Source organism: Dermacentor albipictus, chromosome 5 (assembly GCF_038994185.2).
Source record: "Dermacentor albipictus isolate Rhodes 1998 colony chromosome 5, USDA_Dalb.pri_finalv2, whole genome shotgun sequence".
In the NCBI taxonomy this organism is placed as follows: domain Eukaryota; kingdom Metazoa; phylum Arthropoda; class Arachnida; order Ixodida; family Ixodidae; genus Dermacentor; species Dermacentor albipictus.
The window spans coordinates 50,710,318-50,718,068 of NC_091825.1; the positions used below are offsets into that span (position 1 = coordinate 50,710,318).

The window sequence follows — 7,751 nt, forward strand, 5'->3', positions numbered from 1 at the left end:
AAGGGGGTTAACCGAGGGGCCCGATTTTTCGATTCCGGCAACATTGATGCCTTCAGGTAGCATATGTGGGTTTATGGACCAGTTGTCTTCACCCAAAGAGATCACGTTCTCGTGACGCCTGCGGCAACATGGACGTTCCACGTCCGCCGCCAAGGTCTGTGAGTGGTGGCGCTGGCTAACACTCCCAGGTTTACTAGTACACATAAATACCCAAGAAAGTGGATGGGGAAACAGCGCCGCGGTAGCTCAATTGGTAGAGCATCGCACGCGAAATGCGAAGGTTGTGGGTTCGGTTCCCACCTGCGGCAAGTTGTTTTTTTCATCCACTTTATTTTCTATCAATTTATCGTTTCTTCATTCCATTTATTAAGCAGAAGTAATTTCCCCTACGTGGTATATATATATATATATATATATATATATATATATATATATATATATATATATATATATATATATATATATATAATCGGCAGTGATATTTCTGGTGCAGTAATAGGCGCGTCAGTTGCCTCAGAGCCGGCGATGGGTGAAGGGAATAGCAACGTTCACTTGAGGCTATCGCAGGCACCACAAGGGATGCATGCTTTGCCACCAGTGTGTATGTGATAGTATACACTCTTGATAAGCGCTAATCATTTGTGAAACTGCCACTTGACTCTCGGCTGTTATGGAAGTAAGTGATGAACGGGAATCCTTGACAGATGGCGAATGTGTGCTCTGATACAGTCGACAGCTACGTGTGTGTGGATCATGTGGTCTTTCGCACCGGCGATTGTTGTAGGTGGTGAGGTGCACAGAGGCATCCCTAAAGACGTGTGTAGGGCTTGACCTTGTGTGCTCTCCAGAGCGCGAATATTGGTCTTGCATGTATTTGACAAAATCGGTAGACTGTAACGCAGGAGGCCCAGCGACAGTACCCTGTACAGCGGCAGCATAGAATAGACTAGTGTTAGCCGGGTTTTCCTGCACAGAAATTTGAAGACTTGAGCAATGGCAGAGAATTTCTTCTTCATACACAGTGAGGGCTCCACGAGAGGCTTATAAGACCCAGAAAGCGATGTGTCTTAACATAGGATGCAGTTTGACCGTTGATTAAAAGGGGATAAAATGACATTTGTTTGGGCATAAAGCTCACTTATGAGCACTTTTTGGTAGACACACTGAGGCCTTGTTCTCAGAGATAAAACGTCAAAGCCTGGGCCGCACGTGAGGGCGAGTCACCGCAGAGGCCCCGCTACAGAGGTCGTCAGTGTATATTGAGACATGAACTGTCCGCGCTAAGTACTCAGCAAGTCCTACCGGAACGAAGTAGAACAATATGGAGCTGAACACCCCGCCCTGTGGCATACCACGGCAAATGTAATGTTCCGAAGTTGGGCTGTCTTCAGTCTGTAAGGAAAAGCACCTCTAGGTCAAATAATCCCAAATCCATGATATATTTGGCCACCAACCCCCACAGACTCAAGTGAATTTAATACGGCCCCACGGACGATGTTGTCGTTTGCTTCTTTGACATCTAGAAAAAGTACCATTGACCGATGCTTAAGGCTCTTTTGTTCTTGAACCCAGGTAACGAAGTCCATAACGTTGTCGATGCATGACGACCTCGACAAAAACCCGCCATGGTGTCCAGATAAATGTTGAATCGCTCGAGGTGCCAGTCCAAGCGAGCAAGAATCATTCTTTCCATCACTTTGCCAATGTAGCTCGAAAGCGCAATCGGATGGTACGATGCTAAATCAAGTGTAGACTTTCCAGATTTCAGAATGGGGGTCAGGTGGCTCACTTTCCATTGTTTAGGAATGACGCCGTTCTTCCGCGAGAAATTGTAGTACTTGAGAAGCTCACCACGCGCATCATGCCCAAGGTGGCATAGGGCAGCGCAGGTGATGCCATCTGGCCCTGGTGAGGAAAAACGCCGGCAGGTCTTTAACAGCGCGTAGAGCTCTTCGAGTGAAAATAAGCACGTTCTTTCTGGTCCACGTACCTCAGAGACGTCACTCAGTACTACATCAGCAGTGGTGACCGCGGACCCAGCAACCCGCGCACAGAACTGTACAGTCACTTCAAGTTGCGAGCGGCGTTGGTAGAGAGGTAGAGCAGCAAACGGGGCTTCCTTTGATGCGGAAATATATCAAGACTTCAATTGTTTTCCATATGTGCGAGAGCGATCTTCGGGGATCAAGCGACTGACAGAATGACAGAAAGTCTTGTCTTCCGATTTATCCACACGACGCTGAAATTTCTTTTGTATGAGTCGTGAAGCCTTCAGATCAAGAACGGACTTTGTGTGCCGATACGTTCTTTGCACCTGTCGGCGTGCCGCACGTAACCTCTCCAGTTCTGTATCGAAGTCTGTTCGCCTTGCTGACCTTGTAAGCGAGCAGATGAATGCTTTCATTGCTTCCGCGATTGTATCTTCGATATTGTATATTCTATATCTTCTAAATCCAGGGGCCATTGGTCATTACGAGTATTTATTTGAGTTTCTTGCCGTCAAAGTGGCCCGCTGGAGATAAGTAGGCTGCAATTAGTGTGAAGAACACGCTGTTCATTTGCGACATGAGGGCAGACATATTGATTGTCGTCATGAGGCTCTACCACGTAGGCGACGTATATAAAATTCGTGCGAATGTAGACGATTACTTTGCTAAGCGCACTGCATGTCAACGAGACGAAAGATTCGAAACCAGACAGTGAAGTCGATGTATTTGTTTCGTAAATGACCAGTATGGGGAGACGATTTGTAAAAGCGAATAGACCAAAGTCTTGTCTTCAGACCTTGAGACCTCTGGTTTCCCATTGGAAGATCGACGCACCTTTAACGTCAGTGCGGAAGGAGGCTATTGGGTGAATCATGATGCTTATACGATGCTAGCAAGCACTCGATTCAGTGCATCCAGTATTTGCAGAGCACTTCTAGCTGCTAGTGTTTGCGGCTTGCTCAGTATTATGTGGAGTGTATTAACTAGGGATTGCAGAATTACAGCCACTTTCCTTTCCTGGTCGGACAAATCAGCGACAGTAGACGCCGGGGGTTGTTGTTGGAAAGTTTGCTGTGATTCTGTTGGTGATTGCTACCGTTGTGGTAAGTCCGACCACAACGTCTTCTCAGTGGCCTTATCCTTCGTGGTCCTTTCTGCAGTGCATGGCCAGGATTACAGGGGAGATGGTGTTAACGTAGGAAGTGGCGATCGTGTCGCAGAGGCAACAGCCGTCCTTGAAGAATTTCGGTGACGGGAACGTCGCCTAATGATTTTAGTGGCGTCCTCTCGATGATATGAATGATCTATAGCTAACTAAGATTTTTTGAGGGGCTAGTTGGTTCATTCTAATGTCTGATTGCTAAATGCACAAAATTGGGAAACAGGATACCGCACAAAAAAGACACACAGAAAGATCGAGTGAAGTCTTTGAGACCTGTATCCCTCCGGTGACCAAGTGTCCGTGTCAATTCGCGCTGCAATCCAATATCATGTGGTGGGTATGGGACAAAGAGAAGGGTATGTGACGTGGCGCAGGTTAAATCGCTATTACTTCGTTTACGTCATGCGGCAGTTTTCAATCAAAGCGCAGTGCAAGGAGGTTCTGGGCAGTGGTTATACGTGCTGAGAGAGCGAATGACAAGCTCAAATAGCCAAGCAAACTTGTACACCAGCCAAGTTAAGATTGCCACACTTCTTGCAGTGGTTTGATGAGCATTATCATGAATGGCCTTTATGAACTGCACCTTCAACCATGCAAATAATACAGAGCACAATCTGCAAGGATTTCACTGACACTCGAGCTTTTATTTGCTGTCGGAAGGTTCCTGTTTCAGGTTCATTAGAGGGCAGGATGAAGCGCGATGTGTACTTACGGTAGTAAACCACTAGCTAAGGTGTGTTCCCAATAGTTCTAGCCCACGCCTGCACGTCGTTCACGATGATATCTGCGACTCGCGTGTTGCAGGCTGCCGCCAAAGCCCGGATTTCGACATACTTGGCAGAAGTGTCGGCAAGGTTTCAGAGCATTCGCGTGCGCCACTTGACCTTTCTTGTGCGTTTCACTGCGCACGCCGAGTCGTGCGCTTCGGCGAGGACTCTTACTTTGTTGTTTTGTGTACAAGGTGGCGTGACTGTCAACTTCGTGCTCTGAGAAACCACGTCGCACGACGACAGCGAGTGAGCGACGCTCCATGGTAAATTCCCGGGGCAATTCGAGGAAAGTGGCACGGGCAGGCCAACCTCAAACTCCGTGCTCGAGGTCCAACAGGACTGCAAGACGTTATTGTTAATTAACGTAGAGTGCTCCAAATAACGGTAGGGCCACAGATTCGGTGGTAGTTATAAAAATATATTTGAGTTTCAGTGAAAAGTCTGGAGGTAATAGAACGCGGCTCCTTCACACTCCTCAAATAACACAGAGACACCGGCCTTCACCTCATACTTCTCGTATTTCGCACTCTTTGCGTCACAGTTGATCCTCGCGGTAATGTTCGGCATTCGCGGGCACCTACGAGGAACATTCCCACACTTGGAAGCACCGCCATTTTAGCCGTAGCATTGCGACCACCATTCATCTTCAGCAGAGGTACTCCGGTGCGCATGCACAGTGATGTATGACGAACGGACATTTCGGGAAGCGAGCATGTTCAACGCTCCAAGCCGATCATATCGTTTGCGTCGTGGCTAAACAGACGTGTACGGTTATACCAGTTCCCACGCAACCATATATAAGAGAAAGGCAGAACAAGGTTACTTAATTGAAATAGTATAAACTTTTTTAAACAGGGTTGAAGTACCTCAGACAGGCTGGCCAACGTTTCGATAGGTGGACCTATCTTCGTCAAAGGCGGCCTCGTCATCCTCGGCGTGTTAGTTTTAAAGGGTTAGTGCAGTGACGTCACGTGCGGGTGTTGTCGCTGGCGGCTGGTTTTAAAGAGAGAGATTACAAGAGGGAACAGGCGCTGTCGTCCGACGTCTGTGAGCCTCATTCTCAAGACGAAGGGACAAGAGCGTGAGAGTGGGCACGCGGGGAGGAAAGAAAAGAAATAGAAGCAGAAAAAAGGGGAAAAGAAGGGAAAAAAAAAGCAGGGGGGTGCCAGGGCCGTACCAAGACACAACAAAGGGGGGGGGGGTGAAAGAAAAAGAAAGAGAAAAATGAAATCTTTAAGAAATACGGGGGCTTGGGAGCGTGTTGGGGATGCGAAAGGTTAGGAGGTAATCCGGGGGAGTCGTTAGCGGCATGTTTTTGAGGCATTAGAACGGCCGGTCAAGCAATAGGTCGAGTAATTTTGAAATAGTTAAGGTGGCGACGGGTAGTCTGCGGTGCAATGTGTGGGGTGACTGAAAGGCAGCGGCATGGTCTTTTAAGGGGCACTGCCCCACGCGCTTAACGTAGGTGTCGTTACGGCGGCATCCAGAAGGCGATGGTTGAGGCGCCGAAAAAGGCATATTGACTTCGGAATGTGTTGTCGAGGGGGTTTCAAAAAAAAAGACTAAAAAAAGGGGTAAGGGGGAAGGGGGGGGCGAAATCGGTATAGCAAACAGGAGGGCGACGCGTGCAGAAGCGGGCGCGGGCAAGTGTACATGGAAGAAGGGGATCGTACACTTGGTATAGACGTAAAATCCTGAAAGAGTACATTAAATTGTGTAGTATGCAGGAAAATTTTTTTTTCCTTTTTCTTTTCTTCCTCTCTCCCCCTCTCCCTTCTTTTTCTCCGAAATGAAAGAGTAGGTGAGGTTAAGAATTAAAGTTGGCTGGTGGCCTAATGTGTTTTGTGTATTGGTTGATGATATGAGAGTTTCAGATTTAAGTTACAGCTTTTAAAGATTCTAAGTTGCCGCGTGCCAAATTAATTCCTGTCGGGTGTAGGCAATTAAACTTGTGTATGAGGTATGATTCCGTGTACTTCCTTTCGCGAGGGGAACGGAAATTTGTTTGTAGTATATAGAGCCTTGCTTTGTCAAACATATGTCCATGTTCATTAAAGTGGCTGGCTACTGCTTTGGGTAAATTGTGTTTTGTGTCCGCGCGGTGACCATTGAGTCTTGTATTGATTTGTTGTCCGGTATCACCTATGTATTGTTTGCTACAAGCGGCGCATTCTAGACAGTAGACTACATTGCTTGATGTGCAGGTGAAAGCCGAAGTTACTTTGTGTGTGTAATTCGACGCTGTACTTTTTACTGTAGTAGTGGATTGAATGTGTTTGCATGTAGAGCACCTGGGGCGACCACAGGGATTGGTTCCCAACTTCTTCTTTTTCTGTAGTTTGGCGTGCACAAGAACATCTTTAAAATTAGTGTTGCGTCTGTAGGCTACTCTGGGAGGGTCGGGAAAAATCTTCTTAAGTTTCTGGTTGCTGGTGAGAATCGGGTAGTATTTACTTAGGATGTTATTCACGTTTGGGAGTGCGTTTGAGAATTTAGTAGTAAGAAGAGGCGTTGTTGTTCTTGTGATCTTCGGGCGGGGCTTGAGGACCTCGGCTCGATCAAGTTTGGTTGCAGCGATGTAAGCTGTTTGAAGGTCACTGTTTGGGTGGTTCCTGTTTGATAGCGTTTCTTTAAGGTGATCGAGTCTATCTATGTAGTCTTGGTTTTCAACGCAAATGCGACGTAGTCGTGTGGCTTGGCCTTTAAAGATGCCTTGTTTGCAATGTCTGGGATGGTGGCTGGTATATTCTAGGTACTGTTGTTTGTCGAAAGGTTTCCTATACAGCGTTGTCTTTAGTTCACCATTGTCAATGTATATTGTTGTGTCCAGAAAGTTTATGCGCTCAGTTGAGGATTCTGATGTGAATTTTATTGTTGGGTGAACAGAATTTAGAAAGGATACATATTTATCTAGACTGTCTTGGCCCTGTCCCCAGATTATGAGTATGTCGTCTATGTATCGTAGGTATGTGTGGGGCTTGGTAGTGCAGCGCGATAGGAAATCTGTTTCTAGAATCCCCATAAATATATTCGCGTAGGTTGGTGCAAAAGGCGTACCCATGCTTGTACCATGTATCTGTAGGTAGTAACTCTCTTCAAATTCGAAGTAGTTATGTGTGAGAACTAATTCAAGAAGAGACAGGTAAACTTCAGTAGAGTGTTGTGCACTGTGTTTAGACAGCGTTTGTTTTATCGAAGATAAACCATCAGGGATTGGAATGTTGGTGTACAGCGCCGTGACGTCTAGTGTTGCGAGAATTGTGTTGTGGGGTAGTGTGCCTTTAGTATTAATGTCTTCTATAATTCTCAGCAGGTGGGGCGTATCTTGTACAAATGACGGAAGTGTTTTCGGCAAGTTACCAAGGTAGTGGTTAAGGAATGTGGAGATGTTCTCTGTCGGGGTGTTGTTGTTTGATACTATCGGACGACCTGGGATAATAGCAGTGTATAGTTCAGCGGATGGAATTTTATGAATTTTCGGAAGGAGGTAAAAACGTCCGGCAGTTTTGTTGCTTGGTTTAAGAAATTTGTATTCTGATGGTGTTATCAATTCATCAGCCAAAAGTGATTTCAGCCTGTTGGTAATTGTCACTGTATAGGACAATGTCGGATCGTTATCTAGTTTGCGGTAATGTTCTGGGTTGTTTAGTTGTCTGTAAGCCTCGTGCTTGTATTTTTCTATTGGCCAAATAACTATACTTCCACCCTTATCTGCTTCCTTAATAACAATGTCATTCCGGCAGCTCAGATTTGAAATGATATGACTCTCCGACGCAGTTATGTTTTTAGGTCGCTTAGATGTCTTGGATTGGCTTATAATTTCTTTAGTGA

At 46.2% G+C, this 7,751-nt stretch overlaps 1 non-coding gene across 1 annotated transcript; it reads left to right on the forward strand.

The window, feature by feature from the left end:
* The first annotated feature begins 235 nt into the window (after nucleotides 1-235).
* Nucleotides 236-308, forward strand: TRNAS-CGA (transfer RNA serine (anticodon CGA)). The gene has a single exon. It is a non-coding gene; the product is annotated as a tRNA-Ser (tRNA).
* The last annotated feature ends 7,443 nt before the right edge of the window (nucleotides 309-7,751 follow it).